The sequence below is a fragment of the Bombus flavifrons genome, chromosome 15 (genome assembly GCF_040668555.2).
Source record: "Bombus flavifrons isolate JBK064 chromosome 15, iyBomFlav1_principal, whole genome shotgun sequence".
Taxonomy (NCBI): domain Eukaryota; kingdom Metazoa; phylum Arthropoda; class Insecta; order Hymenoptera; family Apidae; genus Bombus; species Bombus flavifrons.
In genome coordinates this window covers 10,144,944-10,165,345 of record NC_138456.1, presented here as the reverse complement: position 1 = coordinate 10,165,345, position 20,402 = coordinate 10,144,944, and the positions used below count along the sequence as shown (strand labels likewise).

Below are 20,402 nucleotides of genomic sequence, written 5' to 3'. Positions count from 1 at the left end.
CGACCGAAAGGAGACCTCCAGGATCTCGAGGGGGACAGGCACGGCGACTTCAACAGGGAATGGAAGCGTCGTTGATAATTATCGACGAGGCTGATCGTGCGTGAGAGCGGAAAAATAGCGAGCAACGGGACAGGTCGGCAGCGGCGGGCAACTGCTAGACCGCGGCCTGCTGTCGATGTCGAATGAAGACGTCCTGGCTACGTTCCCTTGCCTACGTACCAGCGGGAATAAGTGTGGGTAATTTGCTCGACTGGCTAGACCACTTGTTTTGCGGAGAGCACCGATGCCGTTTAAGAGACCGTGCCAGCGAGCTAATGCACGCGGTTCGTCCCTGTGTTTGCACGCGACCACGCGTGTTACACGCGTGTGTGCGTCAGATTCTACGTTTGACCGCGTCTCAGCGATGGAGAAGGAAAACGTGGAAAGTTCGGAGGCTGAAGGTCGTACGAAACGTACAAGCAAGAAACGAAACGAAGCGTTGCTTTGTAACTCTAGCTGAAATGTCGAATGGTGGAATGTGGATTTTTAGTGCGCAAGTCGTATCGTGCGGCCAGGATTGATTAAAATTCGCGATTTTCGAGAACCTCAAGGTGGTCTAGTTTGTCAAGACAGGCGAAAAACGTGGTTTTTAATCGAGCACCGGAGTACTCGATAAAACGAGATTGAAATGCATTCTTTTTTCGAAAAACGAATTAGCAGAGAGCGTTGCGTGTCACACGCGAAGTAAGAAAGAAGAAAATAGGTGTCGAACATGGAATAAGGGCAACAAAATATCTAATTGAAATTCTTAGATCAGTTGGACACGATACCAAAGGCAATTGGCATGTAACGATTTCGTGTTTAATAGAGCACTGTGAGGCACAGCTGGTAGAAAATCATCGTTGAGATTGTTTTAAGATAAAGGAATAATTATTTAAGGTCAGATCGAGTATATAAAGTCGTTCATTTTGAGTAACGCGTACAACGCGTAATGCGAAAGTGAAATCGAAAAGAAACTATCGATACCGCGGTATAGCGTATTGGCAAACGCGAGCAAAGAAACGAGAGCGCGCGGTGTTCCTGTTCGACCTCTGGCGACTCCCTTCAAGCACAGAGAGAGCCATGCGTCAGGAAGACCGGTTAATGGACACGGAGGATCTAGCGGCAGGTTTGCCTTCCCCTGTGCCGTGCATTTAAACAACAGGGGCCGCTGGATAGAATTAATGAGGCACCAGTTTCCAGTAATGTTAGCCATGATAGGATCAGCGGATCAAAATGCAGATTTGTACGAGCGAAGCGTCCGGTACCGGTTCGATCACCGCTGAAACCGCGTGTACGTTCTTGTGTTTAATGGCTCGGAAGCTGCTGGGTGTCACGAGGGTCAACCTGGATGCATTCAGAGCTCGCGATGGGGCGTTCGATCCTCCATTCCTCGATTCTTCGACCGATGCCGTTCCAAAGAAACAAGAATCGCTTTGGACGTTTGAAATTGCACGACGATTGAAATCAGAGTTCGAGAAACTTGCGTACCTGTGTATTTTTATATTGGAAATCCGATGCGTCTGATAAGGCTTTCAGCTTTGAAACTTAGGCAGCCCTATTTATTCGTATCGTTGGCATCGACCAAGAAAATCAAAATAATTGATATTAATTAAAGCAGCAATGGCAATTCTACGATGTGCATAGTGTATAACATACGTAGGTGCGTGGTATCTAGCGGTGTAAGTACCTACATAGAAAATTATACGATGTATTGTCGTCATTGAAGGACTCGCAGCACTATCTATTCAAACTTGTCAGATATGTACATGAAGTCTTTCTAAGATTACGACGAACCTACAGTTTCGAACGATGCGTCGAATGACTGGACGGTTTTGTAACCTGTGATGTGCCATTTCCACGAATTGAATCCTCTTTCTCAATGGAAATATTTAATGATTAATTAATGAGCGTCATCTCCGGTGTAATCTCTACTCGTAGTCGTCTTTCTGCTCATCGTCTCGTGTCTGATTCATGTTGAATGTACCGCGTATATTAACTGGATACATTGTTGCACGTAGACAAGAGTCAACCGTTTAAAAAAATCTAATTCATCTAATCTAATCCATGAAATGCAACCGCGATATACGAGTCCATGGTACAAGAAAGATTCTTCGAGCTAACCCTTCGACCCGTTTCGCTTCGACCAAAGGCCCTGTCCGCTCGTCACGCTGCATTTCAACCTCGGTCAGCTCGTGCAGCAAGGTTGTTGCATCAGGAAACTTTGTTCGGAGTACAGAGAGCTGCCGTTGACCCGTGAAATTGCCCGTTGAAAATTTCCCGAACGCTCGTCCGCGTTTTCCTTGTACGCGCACTATCACGCAGCGGCGCGCCGCAGCGATCAGCCGCTCCGTCTACGTGTATAATGATAGATATCACCGCATCATCTATTGTAACGCGTGTAATGAGAATCGCAAATAGGCGTGCAATTTGATAAGCTTGTCAACCACCGTTACGGTTCGTGCGTACGCAGAATTGAATAGGGACTACAGTTAGATCGAAGGGCAGCAACGCGCAGACAAACGGAGACACGAAGAAAAGCTTTTTCGTACGTTACCAGCCGTATGACAATGAAGACGGACTAAGAAGAAACGCGTTTGAATATAAAAGAATAGAATAGAAACGGTTGCGACTTACAAGGCGTGGGTGGATGGTAGGACCAAGGTGGAAGTAAAAGTGCGCCAGAAACGTAGAGAATAAAACAATTCCTATAGAAGAGAATTTCGAAGAAAATACGAGAGAAGGGAGGAATGGAAGCGAGTTTTATAATTTTAAACGAAACTCGCTGGCGAGAATAGAGGAGATGTTGTTGAAAGAACTTATCGAAGCAGAGTAGCCTTTCACTGTTCGTGTTTTAACGCCGTTTCTTCTTTCTTTCTATTCGTGAATAGCAATATCTCGATTAAATAAATATTTCATACGTAAAACGTTGACAAGAAAAATGTTCGTCGGAGAAAGTGATGTAAATACGTGGCGGTAGTAGTAGAACGGCTGTCTTGTTCCAAACGTAATTGTATTCAACCTACTCGCGTACGCTTGGTACACGCATTATCGCATCTGTCCATTAGATAATGATTTTATAACGCTTTAAAAGGTTATCTAAAGATCGACGTATCATATTCAGGAAGAAAAAGAATCGACTTAGCTGTTCAAATCGTTGGACAGGTATCGAAGAACCCGGATCTTTCGTTTATTGGGTGATCGTAACAATTAACTGGTAGGTACAGACCACTAATGAATTTCTATTTTTTTAACAATGGCGAATTAATCGTTATATAACCAGCGTTTCATTGCTCGTTATAGCAAACCGATACGGCAAACACCTGGAATGACTAAAAAATGAACAAAAAAATGTGCATTACCTTCGAGAAAGGAGTACAACCTCGAACATAAACTCTAATCCATTGTAACAAAGCGAGCTGTTAATTTTACAGCCAAAGAAATTATTTAATCCGACGGACGTTCCTCGTGGAGTTCCCTTTGGCATTAGTTTACAAAACTATCTCTCGTTACCACGTTTTGCTATCGTTCGCAACTTGGAGCGATATCGATATAAAGGCGCGATCAAAGATGGAAGAACGATGGAACTCCTTCGCGAGACAGCAATAATTTCCGCGCGAGCTTTTCAGGATCTTCGTTAAACGTTGCGAAGTGGCGTTCCCGTTAGAGGAATCCAGCCGCTATGAGGAAGCAATGTCCTTTGTCTTGTCAGACGCGTTTCCCCGCTGAAGGTTCGGACTTCTCGCGTCCCGGGGAATTCATAGGTTTGTTATGCGCGCGATTCCCTTCCGATGCAATCTCACCGCGTTTTATGTTCTTGCGCCGGCCACCGGAGAAAAACGAATCGCACGAAACGTGGCCTGTCCGACGCCTGTAAAAACGTGGAAACGTGAACGCGCTACCGTTTCCCTCTTTCTTTTTCACGGCGTGCTTCGTTTTCCAGCGGTCTTCGATCGTACCGTGAACGATGCAGCGATTCTGCGGCTTCCGGAGTATCACGGAAACCTGGTGTGTAACGTCACGGGGAAGAACAATGGCGATCGCCGGTATACAGGGTGTGTACGCTGTTAGTTAGCAGCGTTTCTCTCGCCAGTAACAGATTTGTGAGAAAAAACGGATAGAAGACGAAGTTTTTTCTATTTCTCATATACAAAGCGATGGCCTGAATAGATTTCCTTGATTATTCGCCGCGCAATCACCACGCCATGAATGAATAACTTTACATTTACTTTATTCATATATCTATACTATTCTTTATAAATAATAATATACGTATGCATTTAAAACAGGATGTACGTTCGTACGATGTTTTATGACTGCCTGAATAATCTTGCAAAGATTTTTTATACTCGTTCGAGAGATTGCGACGGTACGATAAATATTAAATTCCCATTGTACCTATTATATTTCTCCATTTTCTCTTGCTGCGATTTAGAAATTAACATAAAAGCGTTATATCATCGATCGGCGGAACAACTCTACAGGACAATCCGCAGTCGAATTAATTAACCTTTAAACGCGTTCGATAAATTAAAAATCTCATCGATCTGTACAAAGACGGAATTCACCGAATTGGTACCATATTTTACTCAACTTTCAACGGTATATTTTTTTGTTCCGGTAGCTGCAAACGGTTAATCGAATCTCATACCCGAAGAATCGCGAAATACCGCAACCCAAAATCTTCGCTTTACCCGATCGATTAAAAAAAAAAGACGATACCCTCGAGCACTTGGTCCCACAAATGCCATAAATATCATTCCTTTCAAGGCTCTCCTCTTTTTATTAAGCTACATCGAGCGACCTTTTCCTGCTGACTTATAGCTATTATCATGTTCGCCGAACAAGCGAAAATACGAAGCGATAAAAAAAGCAGGAAAACTCGGGAGAAACTCGTCGATCGTAGAACGTGCAAGAAAGAAATTCGTTCGAACGGCGATCTTACGTAAACTTCGGAACAAATCTGTTGCTCGATGGTATAGTACGCGTATGTATAGTCGACCGTCAGTGTGTTTGCAGCGTCGATGTGAAAGCATAGAGCGCGTATAGTCAACGGGATGAGACAAATTTATGAAACGCCGGTATATTCATTGTACACGGATCAACTTGCAATGAAATTCCACCGAGTTGCATAAGGATTTCCTGGCTGGAGGATCGGTGAAAGCCGAGACAACGTTCTCATTATGACCTTTTAGCGTTATAGTGGATTATTTTTATGATAATTATCACCGTTCCTATTGCTACGAGATGCGAACGTTCAATGTATTTCAGACAAGTTATACGTGCAATTTGCAATTATACGTGCAAGTTAGTAGTACAGGTTACGAAGAGTAATAGTTGCGAAATATGTGTTTCGATACTCAAGTTATTCAAAAGTATACAGCCATTGAATTTGCATCTTTCTATAGACGGATATAATTTAAATTACAAAAAGTTGTCGCGCACGAAACTTCTGTTCGATTGTGCGTATACGTTTCTTTTTTATAGGTGACGGTGTTTCGAAATTTATAGGCCCGTTTCCATTATCGAAATAAAATATCATACTCCTCAAGTACTTATAGATGAGTGGTTAAAAATAGAAAGAAGCAATAAACTTTCACTCTGTTATAAAAATACCGTTCTCGAAAAGTTTCCCAACTTTTACGCATAACGTTATTGCGAACTAAAACGATTAGTTTATCATCTAGCCAATTTATATTTTATTCGCAGCAGCGTACAATCATTTTATCGTCGTTTCCGTGTATTCGATGGAAAATATATAATGACGTTAAATGCCCCGATAAAATCCAATTGACATCGAATATTATCAGCTTAGGAAAAGAATTCTCCTACAGAGAATTTACAATCTCATAAAATTCTTTCGAATTTCGATGCCCCGGCCGTTTTGTACGAACGTTTACGACCAATTGTGTAACAGAATCCGTACAATCTAGCGAACGCCGGTATAAAATCTGATCTCTGCCGGTAGAGTTTCGTTCATCGCAATGGCAATCGAGTCAGAGTCGTACCTGTGTAGAGAAATTGAATCTCTGGCTACGTAACCGTTATATGGCGCCACTAATTGTCTCTGGAGCTGCAGAAACGCGAGGATCGCGCGCAAGAACCAGTTTCATAATCGAGGTGCCACTTTGAAATCAAAAGTGATTCAAGTACGCGTGACCGTGAATTGGATTCGAAACTGATTCCTTCTGGACGCTTATAAATCATAAAGCAAGAATAGCTACACGATTATTTTCCAGTAAAATAGTCGATGCTTTATTTGCTTAATTTTTACGAGAAAACGGTAAAACGAATTATTCCCGGAATTTTATTATCACATTTCCAACGTGGTATTCCCTCATTGACAGAGTACAGAAGTCTGTCTGGTTCGTGTCTAGTCCGCGTTGCATTATAAGAATTCCAATTTGTTCTACAGATAATAGATATTCTATCTATCTCTAATTATATGTACACAAGAACACCGCTGAAGAATCAGGATCTCAATTACAAGAGCAAAAACACGTGAATTCTATCTCGAATCTATCGCACATTGTATAGAAGCTATCCTTATTCCATCTATCATACAACGAACAACAAATATCTTAGCGGGTTAATTAAAGTCAAGAAAGATCATTGGAAGAACAGTGTCTAAACAGCAAAAAGAGAAGAATGCGATACCGGGGAGAGGGAACGGACACGAAGAAAGCAATTGGCGTGCCAGCAAAACTAACCGCGAGCGGATTCTAGCGCTAGTGGTACAAAGCGCGCGTTAATTACGCTGATTGATTTAAGCTTAGTCGAGCAGGATTTAAGAGGCTCACCAAGGCGCATAATACTCCAGGTATCCCCGTGTCTTACAGAGTGTATTTGCACGCGAGTGTGCAACGCTGCGCAAGCATAATTGCACCTTCTGTAGGAACGCGCGCAGGGCGTGCCTTTTGAATCATGTTCGGTTTATGCATGGAATTATTAAAATGTAATGTACAACAGTTCGACGTGATAAATCGAAGGTGTTTTATTTACAAGCCACCTGAGTATGTGCATCGTCCCAATGTTTGAAAATTGCCAAAGAAATATTTGTCCGAATCGCGTGATTTTCCAAACCGACCTTGGCAAACGTTTGATTTTCTACGTGGCAGCTCTCGTTTTAAGAAAGGCGAAGTTCTCTTGCTTCGAACCTTTGGTATTATACAGGGTGTTTGGTCTAAGAGTATCTACCATTTTTGTGGCATTTCCAATACTCCAACGAACAGAACGTCTCATATCTGGAGAACGTGCTAGCCAAAAAATCGAGCTATATGTCCCTATCCATCGATTTACGACTGCAAAATCGAGATTGTGTCTGATTATTAAGACATTATGTATGGGCCGGACATTCATCTCGTTGGAAATTTACGTTTATGAACGTTTCTAATTATCGAGCTGCGATTAACATCAGGTACAAGAGTATGCGATGAAAGATCCAGGGATTCGTTTAAAAATTTTAATGTCACCTTTACTAGCCTTTTTGGGGTCACCGTAAGGCCAAGTAAAAAAGGACACAGTATGTCTCCCTCGATAGCATACGATGTTTGTGGCAAAGTTAGGAGAAACACCCAGCATATATATACGTTCGAACGTTTTATTATGCAAATATGTTTAGCAGGACTGTGATTGGGAATGGCGATTAGGCCTGTTCCGATCCATGTTCTCTCAACAAGAATGCAACGAGTAGACCCGAAATTCCGTTAAGCGTATCCAATCGGTGACATCAAAGAGCAGCGAAGAGCATCCGACTGACCTAACGTGCTCGATCGAAAGGCTCACCCGTCAATTTGCATCGGTTGCGTTCGTCTGGCTTCCTGCGTGTTGTCTCCGCTTCGGCGAAGCCTCTGGATGGTCAGGACAGCGGCGGTGCGGCGACGCAGCAAGATCGACGACATCCCTGAATTTTTAGATCAGCCCGATAAGCAACTCCGCCCAGTGAGAGATCCAGTTCGGATGGATCTCCCGCGAAGTTCGAAAAGGCCGATCTCTTCCCGGCCGATCGCTGGAGGCCACCGCTTGGATCGTTCCTCTGCGACGTAAACTTCAAGCCCTGGAATCGCGTTGATAGTAATTGAGATGTACGCGTCCTTGGGGTTGGGACGTGACGCCGCCGCGCTGCGCCGTGCCGTGCCGTGGGCATTATTCGCCACGGTGAAACGAGAACACACGGTCTTCTTAATTAAGATCTAATGGCGGCTTCGGCCGCTGTTATCTCGCACCGCCGATCTCAGGAATTGATTTCCCCGTAGAGGCCGGACCAGCTGCTATCGCCTCTATCACTGTTAAATCTTGCTTCTTTTCGAGGCAGATATACGTACCTGCGCAACGTTGTACCTGTAATTGGTCTCGCTGGCTCGTGGATACTTCTTCGGTGTCAAGCGACTTCGGTGTCACGCTGCGAAAAACGTTCCGTCGAATCTTCGTCTCTGATCATAGTTTGCGTAGTTGCGTTCGCTTGTCTATGGTTTCCATGGTAGAACTCGCGTTTACGCACTTTGCACGCAGTTTGCTAAGTCTTGGTGCAAGGAATATAGCGCGTTCTCTGTACGTACAAACCCGATTCGCTGTTTTTTGCTGCATACGTTCTTTAGCCTCGACCGCGTTTGCCTCGGAACTTGGCTCGTTTCAATCCATTTGAAACTTAAACGATCTTCATCGATAACGCGTAAAAATTATTACTCCGACTGATGCTCGTTACACATACGTTTCTTCGTGATAATTGCCAGGCCCACGGAACGAAACCAGCAGGCCGAACCAAGGCGAACTGGAAGCAACCAGTTCTACCTCGTCAGGCAAAGTTTTCAGTGCAAGTGACGCGGCACGATTTACGATCAACAATATCGCGTCCGCCCTTGTATTTGTGATTTACAGGTGGTTCACTTGGAATACCTGTAAATCCGCACCGGGTTCAATAGCTATCACCCTCGCGAGAAGGAGAAGAGGAAACGCGAGAACCTCGAGCATCGCGGAATCACGTTCGATGAAAATTCACTCGCCAGATTATTTGTTATTCTCTGTATTGCATCGCTATACTCGTAGCAAGGCTAAGCTTCCTGCCACGCTCCATCGTTGGGGAAGGAGAACGATATCTTTTACCTTTGACGATGAAGACGTAATCCGCGATGCAGAGGTATCGTATAAATGCAAATTCCAGCCGACTATTTCGACGACGCGGTATCCTTGACAGAAACACTGGTTTTCTCAGATCGGTACTATCCAACCTTTCTCGAGCTTCGATCTTTTGTGTAAAAGTGTCTTTAATCGGCATCTAAGCGACCTAAATTTCAAAGTTAGCGATCGGTCGTTCTGAAAAGATTTCATTTTCACCGCGATCTCTCGTGCAACCCAACAAGAAGCAGAGGAGGAGAGAAAAAATGTAATGAAATTTATCCAGCGGGGCAAAAGCTCGCAGAACGCTTCTAACAAAGAAAGGAACGGGCGAGCAGCTACGAGTACGCGAGCTGAAAATGCACGGCGAAAGATCGTACTTTTTCCCGGTCGACACACACGCGCGCGGCTTGTTGCGCCGGTTATTTACGACCGAGCGGTTTATTGAAAGTGAGAATACGATTGTTACCGTGAAAACGTTTGGTTGGTGCGGCTCAAATGGCCGGACGTCCGCGTGTAAAGCCGCGTTATTGTTTTATGGGTACCTGGATTTCTCGCCCTCGAAACCAGGCATAATGGAACCAGTCAGCATCAGTGACAGATCTATGAGCCTGCCGGGACATTCGCGAGTTTTCGATGACCTTTGGTCCCGGAGGGGAAATTCTGATTATGCGAGTACCGTTTCACGCTCCCGCTGGCCAAGTCTTTCACGACGATCGAGCGTACAGAATCTACTTTTTCTCGAACTCGAGAAGTTTCGTCGAGATAACGTAGGAAATCGACGTGGAATCTTTGTTCGGATTCGATCACGGAATTTCTAATTCCCGCTGATCCCCCAGGCGGTAATAATGAAAATGATTTATGACACAAGAATACGTATTTTGTTCTTTTCTTTGCTGCGCGTGCTCGTTCGAGCCGAAGATTTTTGTCGGCAATAGATGGGAATGGAAGATTGCGTATGTAATTGCGTGTGGCTTTTGGATCCTTTTTGTTCTTGCTTCTTAGCGTGAAATGAAATTCTATGGTATGATATCGAGACTGAATTTGAGGGATTCCTAGAAACTATCTGAACTTTTCTGTCGCGCGATGAAATTTCACGGATAACATCGAACTGCGGAACGGGACGAGACCGATTAATATTTGGAAAAACGCAAGATTTTCTATTCCATTCCATTCCTTTTTATTCTTTTCGTTTGAAATTGCAAACATTTCGCAGAGTTTGAATTTCATCGAACTTTAGATGAAACGATAGCGACATAAACTGGTTAATATCCAGTTAACCTCTCTACATTCTGAATACTATCGCGTGAATGTTTTAGCGATGAAGTAATTCCTTCCCATTTTTTTTTTTTTTTTTAGCGAAATAAGTGGAAATCAAGATACGCGACTAAAGATAAGATAAATTTTGCTAGTTAAATTTTATCTATTTATTTTCATTTGAAACGGAAACGTGCAATTCTCGTGAAAACCAGGAAATTTTCATTCGTGTAAAAATAGACGTAGAAATTTTACACCATTTAGGATCCAGATTAACTTAAATTCCTCGTTATCCATCTTCCAGAAGAATTGCTCAACACACAACTAGAGATAACTCCTTCAAGTAAGCTAAGCTATAATTTTCAAACGATTACAAAAGGAAAATAATTTTATGAGGCAAAATTAGATGGTTTCACAATGGATTCTGCATATGCCACTATTATGCATTTCGTGCACCTATGCAGTTGCAATTGCACTCATTTTGGATGGAACTCTATACTCTCGAATGGAATTTCGCTGGCAAGAGTGCCAAGATATTGCTGCCGAAAAATAACTGGTAACTGAAAAATATCTTCAAATTTGCGAAACGACATCGAAACAATATTAATTTTTACTATGATTGATTCGATCGTTAAGTAAATCATCGTTGTATGCGTTTATTTCGTTGCAAGTTTGACCTGTATTTAATTAAATTCCTATAAACCTTTCATTTGAGTAATACCGAGGCTCGAAACGACCCAATACTCATCGCTCCTTCGTTTCTTTTCAAAGCTCGGAAGTCACCGTAAAGAGTTAACCCGAGCAAAGCATAAACAAAAGGCGAGGAAGAAAAGAAACTAAACTACTGCACATTAGAAGATCTGAAAAACACTATGCACACTATACACTCAACAGCCATTACCAACTCGAACATCTCCGCAGTTATTTATCCGATGGCAGCTCTTAAGTGTAACACCGTTGTTGTCTAGCCAGCCGACTGTCAGCCACGATTGTTCGGATTCTTAGCTCGGTAGAGGCAAGCGATAATGGGTTCAATGAACTTTCCAACATTCGTTAAAAGGCTTCTCTATCTCCCCGTGGTGAAACACGCGCGTCTCAAATGTATTCAACGTTCCTTGCGTGTAGGTGTAACTCGCTTACGCAGTGGCGAACGTGTATGCATTACCAGCGGGCAGCTTTTTGCGCTCGTATCAGTAATAGTAATCAGGATTTACTATCGTGCGCCCCGTTATTGCACCATCGCATCGGCTCGAATAACTGCGACAAATGCTCTGAACGCGCAGCTCGTACCAGCGAGCCTCCGAACGCCGATACACGAACCCCGAAGGCTGAATCCCTAGCCACGGGCGTTAACTGTGCACGAAATTGTTCACGGGGCTGACCGGTAAATCGATGACTCGCGCGTTATTCTTGCCTTAGAATCGGGTTACCGAATAACGAGACTCTGCTGCTCTTTCCTTCTTTTCACCGGATAGCGATTCCACCTGTCGCGTTGAAAATCTCCGCGCAGACTGCGAATCTGCCATCGTCCTTCCGATACAGGTAAATGGTCGTAGAAAAATATTCGCGACTGTTCAAAACCAATTCCTTTACTCGCTACTCGTTCTCCGGCTTCCTTCGCTACCACTTTTTTTTTTTTTAGCGTTGAAACGAAACAGAGACATTGCTGTTCGCTTACCGATCGAAATCGGTATTCTTGAATTTTCGTACGGAGCACTGAATTTCGAAAAATAATCGTAAACATAATGGATGCACGAAGCAGCAAACAGTTGCTGTCGAACTCGGTTGGAGCGTGTCGTAAAACGGTCCGAACCTCGCGTTTCGACTAGCGTGCTCGACAATAATTCCATCGCGTCGCGGCTCGAAGACGGAACGAAACGACGCAAACTGCGAGGGGTCGATAAAGATTCAATTTCTCGGATGACTCCCGGAACGGTAATTGGTTGCTGCGCAAATGCACGTATTACCGGCAGAGCCGCATTCGGGGAAACGTTCCCCCGGGAGCCCATAATTGTTGATCAAAGCCTGGGCCCCGCCGTTTATTACGATTCTCGCTAACAGAATAAAGAGGCTACATTACGACTGTTATGTAAGCCATTTATCATAGCCATGCGGCACGATAAGAGGTGTTAACGTCCGTCTGGAAGGCTAGCCGCGAATCAAAACGCGCGCATCATCCTGCAAAGGCTTATCCGGCTAGAAGCTACCGTCGGCGTACCGTCATTTGCCATGGTAATTTTTTTTTATCGGCGAACGATACGTATTACTGTGGTTAGACTCGATCGGTTTTCACGGGCCGATATACGCTGGGTTAGAGATTCGAACGAGGATGGAGCACGGTCGTACAGTAAAGAGGAGATGGATGTTTTCTCACGGGTTTATCGCGTGATTGGTGGATACATCGCGTGATAGGGGCTGAGAGTCCGCACGCCTACGAATCATGCGGAATGAACGGGTTTTTCAGGGAGCACGTTGAAAGGTTTCTTAGAAACGGCGATATTCTAAGTATACGTGAAACCTTTGTATACAATAGCGTACCGATGCTTTTATGGCAGAAACAGCCAACTCCGATAAATTGAAATATAACGTAGGAACAGTGGAATTTTCTTATAACGTATTACATTGGCCGAAGAACCAGATACCAGGTTCCCTTACCATTGCATCGGTTTTTCCACGTTCTACGGTAACCCGATGTGCTTGTAATCTTTAATGACGCGTTTGACACGGATACGCGTAATTTAGCGGGCGCGCTCGCGACTTCGCCAAAGGTGTAACAAAGCCGAGGCTCGGTACGCTACGCCGGTCGTGTACATACATTTCGTCGATCAACGGCGATTGCACGGTATTCTGGCCACAAGATACGCCGAGCACGCGGAACACATTGCGAAAGTGTCGATGCCCGTGTGATCGCCGCTGTGACAAATACTATACGCTCGTGCATCGTGCTCGTGCTCGTGCTCGTACCCGTTTTATCCTTGCTACTCACGAGATATCGATCGACCGTAAGGATCGATGGATTCGTTCGAACGGAGGTCGAAGGTCGATCGTCGGGGTGGTACTTGCGGAATAGGATGCAGCGGTACAGGTTCCGTATACGTATCCAAGTGAAACGGATAAGGGCTTGAGCAAGGATACATCGGATCGAGGATGAGCAAGGCTGGTTAAAGGAGAAAATCGATTTGACGATTCATTAGTTCATTGGCTTTCTCCTTGGTCGAGAGTGTATTCGTAGGAAAGTCGAGCGAGCAATTTAGAAACCAGTCCGTCTAGTCGTTCGTTTCTAACAGTAGTGAAATTTATGGACGCGTGGAAAAAGCTTGCTCGCTTTACGTCAGGCAATTGTCGGCCTTTTTTCTCTGTTTGTTTATTCCGCGGGAAATAGATGAGCCCAAGTAGCAGATAGAAGTCAATTTATCGCGGCTAACGTAATTATTTGGACTGTCTAGTTTTTTGTTGCTCGTGTCGATCCTGCACGATCAGTCTCTAATTAATAGTCCACTAATACCAGAGTTACGACGCAGCGCGGTTTTGCCGCCTTCGCGTAACTCAGCAACGTAACTTGGATTACGTTAAAATTTGTTTGTTGAATCTTCCGACAAGCTATTCTTCCGAGTTATATTAACTATAGTGTACTCATACGGGGGCTTCTTTGTAAAATATGAGTCGTAAAAGATACGCGGCGTACGTCAACGACTGTGTACTTCTCATACATTAAAAATTTCATGGCACCAGATGATGATATTCTAACGTGTTATTACCAGAAAATAAACATCAAATAGCCATCATCAACGTAGTAGACATAATCAAATCGTCAGCGGATAAACTTATTACGCTATTTCGCCATAAATTACATCGCTAAAATCCTCCGACAATTTCACACTTTTACCAGTAAACCTGGTCCTATCTCCTCCACTTTCTTTTCTTTTTACTTTTCACTTTAATTCCTTTTCCTTGTTTTTTCTGTAAAAAAACTATTTCCTATCTTCTGCATTTCGCTTACGCGCACATATCGATAGATAACGTCTGTAGATCTGTAAGTAGGCTTTACCTGTCACGAGATCGCGTAACTCCATCGAATTCACCGGCCAACAAAGAACGTGTGTGGAACAAAAAAGGAACATGCAAGTACGTATCCGACCGTGATCCGACGAACCAAGAGTTCCGATCGTTTGGCCGACGCGACGGTGAATTCCGGTGGAACGTTGGTGTTTCGTTGTTGAAGCAATTACGTGGCTAAAGGGTTGAGCCACGCGATCCACGTTGGCCACGCGTGTTAAATCGAACGATTCGCAAGAACGCGTGTAATACGCGGCTCGCGTGCGATCGCGGCCGATGCGATGCTGGAAACGCTTCGATCGTGAAAAATCTGCTCGTATCCTGCCACCTCGTGGCCGCGTATATACGTGGCGAACGCGCGCGCAATCGTTGCAACAGATACAAATGAACGAGCGACTGGCGCGGCGCGCGGCAAATCCTACATCCACCGGTGCACAAGCAGAAATAATAGTTTGCCGCGTGGAAGCATTGCCCGGCCTGTAACCGGTATTTAGAGGCATTCCTTGGCTGTCCCGCGATACACTCATAAACCCGGTATGCCTCGAATTATCTCCGTTCGACGGAAAAAAAAATCATCGAACAATGCCGTAGTAATATTAACCGGGATCGACACCGGTCGCGCAAACACGCTAGCTAGCGCGAGCACGCGCTGCTTTTATCGTCCACGAAACCTTCGCCAGCTCTGATCTGTCGCTTTCTTCTTTCCCCGATACCTGGTTTTTATTTGAAGGTTGTGCTAACTTTCCGTATTTTGTTAGACTAGTCGCGTTCTTTTCCGCTATTGTTTCCTCCTTTCGTTATCTAATACGCTACATTTTCCAATTTCTCGCTGGATGCAGTTAATCTTACGCACGATAACGTTCGTTCGAACGATTTCATTTTAATCGTCGTGCTGTTTCTGTGCCCGTGGTCTCTCGGTACGGTCTCTTCGTTATCCAGCGTCTCCCTTCAGCCTGAACAATCCAAGTGACCCAGTTCAGGTTCAACGGAGAGGCCTGGAGGCTCGTTACTCGCTCGTAAAGCGTAATCGGCCGAGGTACGTTCGCTCGTCCTCGAGCATCCGTCGAACGCACGGAAATGACAGAATAACTGTACAGAGCCGAGTTGCTTTGCGGTCGCAAGTTCGCGTCCCCTATGAAAAATCCACGAACCAAGTGCTCGTTAATGGAACATTTGCCGCGCGCGATCTTTCGAAGAAAGGGTAATTAAAATTCTTGCCGCGAGATACCAATTACGGAACCAACCGAAAAACAATTATCCGCTCCGTATTATCGTACGAATAAGCAATACGTTGCAAGTGCATTTATCCGAACTCGTCGATTAACAAATAGTTCGTATAATTGGAATTTATATGTTCAATAAGAGTCCGTTAATTCCTCCCGTTGCTTGCGATTTCTCGTTCGAGTAACAACGGTTCGATACGTGGATTTCATCGACACGAGTCAGTCGATCGAGGCCCGCGTGTCGTCGCAATAAATGGAGATCACCGATTTTCACGTTACGAGACTTTGATTAATTACTTGGATTATGCAACGCTAGGAGCCCCTTAAATGAAGTTAATTTTAACTGTAAGGCGCATTAGGGTAAGATTTCCGAAACAAATGAAGATAGATGAGGTGTGAAATATGCTTGCATATAATTAACTAAAGAGCAAGGGGGAAAAAAGAGCGAACGTAGGGTACACCAGAGTACACAGTAGGTGTTTGTTAAATGTTATTACCGGGTAGAATCTATGGAAAAATTAGGGTGATTAAGGAAAGATACGAAGTGGTATTAGAGATAGTAAAATGTTAAATTGCAAGATGCTAGGTTATGAAAGATGAGCTATCGTTAATCTATCTGTTGAAAGTACTTCAGCTATAATCTGCCGAAGCTAATAACCTAATCTAGCTAGTTATCCAATTATAGTTTTAATCAATATTAATGGTCCTGTACAAGATACTAATATCTACAAATATCTAGCATCTAGCCAATCTATAGCAAACTCTTAGTAACTACCAGTTTCACGTACAGACTGATGTAGATCATCATTACTTCTTCAGTTAAAGATCTACTCTTACACGAAGCCCGCGTTTCCCACTGCTTTCGACGTATAATCAGAAAAAGTTTTTCCCGATTTATTTAATAGAAACCTTCTTGCTTTCAACATTTTCTTCGTCTTTGTTTTATCGTATTTCTTCCAGTAAACATATTATTACTTTGATTAAATTTGTGTGATTATCCCTATGTACCGTAATAATATTGGCCTTCTTTTTCTTCCTCTTACAGTGCCTATATTAAAACTCTATTAGATTCCGCTTTTCGTAATTACTGTTTATGGCATAGGCCGATATACATGTACACGACACACCTTTATATTTATCTCTTAATTACTGTTACTTTCTCCGCGCGAAAATCTCCAACTTCGGTTAAGTTTAACTCGTTAAGTTTAGCGCATTGAGGATTTATACGAGGCGTGTCGAGTTAACGATCGAAGGAAGTGCCTTTGTAACGTTCAGGAAAAATCGCAGAGCTTCGATCACCGTGCGAAACAGTTTAAAATTTAAAATGGCAAATGATCAAAGATTGGCCGCGTGCATGCACATGCATGGTCAGATGCACGCCCGATGCATCATCGCCGTGTTGCACAATTTACCGCGGCTCTCCGAACCCAAGATGGCGCGAACATGACTATAAGAGAAATTGAGAGTTTAATATTTATGAATGGTTAAGAGGAGCAAGGCGACTTTGTATTGCCTTTTTATTATACAGAGTGTTTTTCGATACGATGGAACTACGGCAGTACGAAGCCGTTTGTATTCCTGTGTCAGCTACGTGTCTCGCAACTATAATTTTACTTAGAGAGAATAAAAATTTACTTAGAGAAATAACAATTTTCTAATCGAAGAAAATTTGTTCTTCAACGATAAAGACGCGAACAGTATTCCTGACTTTAGGCTAATATTATTTATATCTTAAGACGGTGTAGCCGTTCCAAATATTTTCTCCAACGAGCGAACGTCACAACGAAATAGAAAAAATACAGTTTGAGTTTAGTGTGTTGTATCCGCGATGAAATATTCGGTACATATGCGCGCGAGACCCGTTGTGCAATGTCTTTTCTGGAACATTTATCTTGGTCCAGCTAGGCAGGCCGTAAGTGAAAAGAATTAATTGCATCGTTTTATGCTCGCTAATATGTCAAAAAGAAATTTCAGCGTGCGTATTTATCGAACATCGCTCACCAGGATTTCTCCATGAAGAATGACGAATGTTAAAACGTTCTACGTTGAATCGTATCGCGAATTATTCCTGCGTATTTTTCTTCGCTATAAAAATCAATGAAATAGATAAATCGCGTAAAACATTTTTCCAAGAGATTTTAAATAAACAGATTAATGAGAACTGTTGCATACCTCTTCCTTTTTTTTTTGCATAACTCAATTAATCGTATTTCTAAACTTACTGACAGCTGCGAGACGAGATATTTGCTGGAGAATCATTAGCTGAGAAAAACATTTCGTCATCTATCGAAAATTCAATTTCGCGTTGCAAAGATCTTTGAAACCAAAGGTCGTGAGTTCGTTAAACATATCGACCACTCGCAACGTGCAACGCGAAACCATCCCCTGCGTGAAACTCGACCTGTCGCGTTAAAAGCCAGCGACAATAGTAAAAATCGTCGTTGCTTGACGTAGGCGAGAGCCTCGCCTTGTTTCGATGCTCGTGTCGAGAAAAGGAGAGAAACGAGGCTCGAAAGAGGTGACTTTGAAGTAACTTATCAGCGTGATAGAGGCTTTTTGCGAGGCTACGGGGCGCGTTACGACGGAAAACGAAGTAGCCACACTGTGAGATGACTCACGTATTTGGTATTCGTTGGCCGCGTATATGTTGTTTTTCTTTGTCCGTGGACGATATTTGTAAAAGTACCGGCGAGTGCAAGCGCGTAATAGCGCGAACGCGCGCGCACGAAGGCCAATGTAAATTTGTCTTTCGACGTTTATTCGTTGCAAAGCGTTAATTTCTGCGGGTTACCGCGGCCCGTTGCGACGACGGTACGCCCTTAAATGGCGACCAGGTGGTGGCAGCGGTTTCCACCTAGCGTTATTTGCATTGTTAAATATTACTAATAATCGGACCTGGGGCGCGACGCTGCAGCAAGGGTTGCGCAATTTACGAGCTAGGAATAAATACATCGCATCGCCTACAGCCTTGGACTAACGAAGTTGGAGCTGGTGAACCAGTACGAGACCGTAAAAACGGAGACCACCGGGAGGCTTCTACTTCTTGCCACGGTCTCTACGTTTCGCGAGCCAGATCTCGAACGCGAGATTGTTTCTCACTAAAGCTTGCCTTTTTCGCCATTGCTCTCCAACTATGTTAATCGATATTCTGGCATTCGATGAGAAAGTTGGATCTGGAATGACGTTGTTTGCGAAGGAATCGTCGGTCATCGTGAGTAAGGTACCTACAGGAAATGACGGGCTGAGAATGTAAAATTCGTTCTTTAGTACGTTCGATAATTATTTCTTGATCGAATCGAGAATCGGAGGAAATGGAAACCGATTTAACATATCAACGATAGAACGATAATTTGCTTAATTCGGATATGTTGCTGCTATTAAAAGTTAAACGAGAAAATTACGTCGTTCTATATTTGAGAGGTAATTTTATTTTATAGACGCATCGCGATATGTTTTAAGAGGCAATGCGTATGTTTAGGAAAGGTTATAAGGAAATGATTTACTCTGATGGATCTATGATTGGATATGGGACTTGTAAGAAACAGAGGTTCCGTTGTCACGCTAGAAACCCCATGGTGGCGGCAACTAGAAGTACCGCTACGAGTATAACTCGCTTCCCGCTTGTCTCGTCGTTGTTACGAGTAAATTGGCAAGTGTTTATACAAATACCTGTAATTATACACCGTATCGAATAAAATATACACTACACTGTGGAGAATTCTTAATCGATAAATCGCGAAATTCCACATTTCGCAATATTATTGCTATTAAAATACCAAGAACAACTTGATCGCATCACGGGCAACGTTGCGTAGGATTTTATAAAGTAAACGAAGTCCAAAGTAACCGGGAACAATCGTTTCGTTTTTCCGTGAAATACCTAACGTTCCACGCTAAAAAATCGGTCGGATCAAACTGCCAATATATATTCGATGGTAATGTGAAAAACATCGTAAACCACAACGAACCAAAGAAGGTAAGGCAACGAGACCCACGCTTTCAATTCATTTATACAGGTCAAACAGGCAGTAAAACGATGCCGAAAAAGAAAGAGCAAAGGAAAGTGGAAAAAAAAGGGGGAGAAATAAGGACGGGTGGGAAAAAGCAAAGATAAAACGGGACAAGAGCGAGGTAATATCGCGGCGGAAAAAGTTTGCACTCGGAGACAAAGCGGAAATAAGCGTCGAAACCGCGATTCGATGCGTCCCCGGTGGCGAAACGCGGTATGGCTCGCTTTTTTGGCCGTGGTGCGGTCAAGCGAGGTGTCCGCGATGACGAATAATGCCCAGCGCGCAAATCAACGCCGTGAAAAAGAGCGTGCAATCGGGCAAGAAACCGCGCCCGTGTCCCGATCGATCGCGACCGCGTGCGACCGCTGAATGACGTTGTTCCGTGGCAGAACGCAAGTTCCGTTTTTGCGGCATCATTGACATTTTCATTAAGCCGCTTCCCTTTACAGAGATTCATGATTATTTATAGGCCGATTAATGACCTCCGTGGCGCGTCCCAATCGATCTTTTTTCCACCGGGCAGCGCTGATTGAGAGTCAACGCGTGTTTCACCGACAGATAGCATGGCGGTTCGGTTGACGTGGAATGCGAGTGTTGACTGGTGATGTTGCCGTTGCTGCTATTAAAGCGTCAAAGCTGTATCGCTCGTTGAAGGCGATAATTATATCTAAAATATTTATTTCGTAAAACCGACAATCTTATTTCGCACGTCGGTTGGAAACTG

At 43.7% G+C, this 20,402-nt stretch overlaps 1 long non-coding RNA gene across 4 annotated transcripts in view; it reads right to left on the bottom strand.

Moving 5' to 3' along the window:
- LOC138187651 (uncharacterized) overlaps nt 1-20,402 on the bottom strand; it is a 205,238-nt gene that overhangs the window by 42,946 nt on the left and 141,890 nt on the right. The window contains exon 4 of one of the 4 annotated variants that reach the window (XR_011175233.1): nt 7,623-8,074. The exons of the other annotated variants lie outside the window; for them this stretch is intronic. This is a non-coding gene — a long non-coding RNA (uncharacterized LOC138187651). Of the gene's footprint in view, nt 1-7,622; nt 8,075-20,402 lie in introns of those variants that run through there. 4 annotated transcript variants of the gene reach the window in all.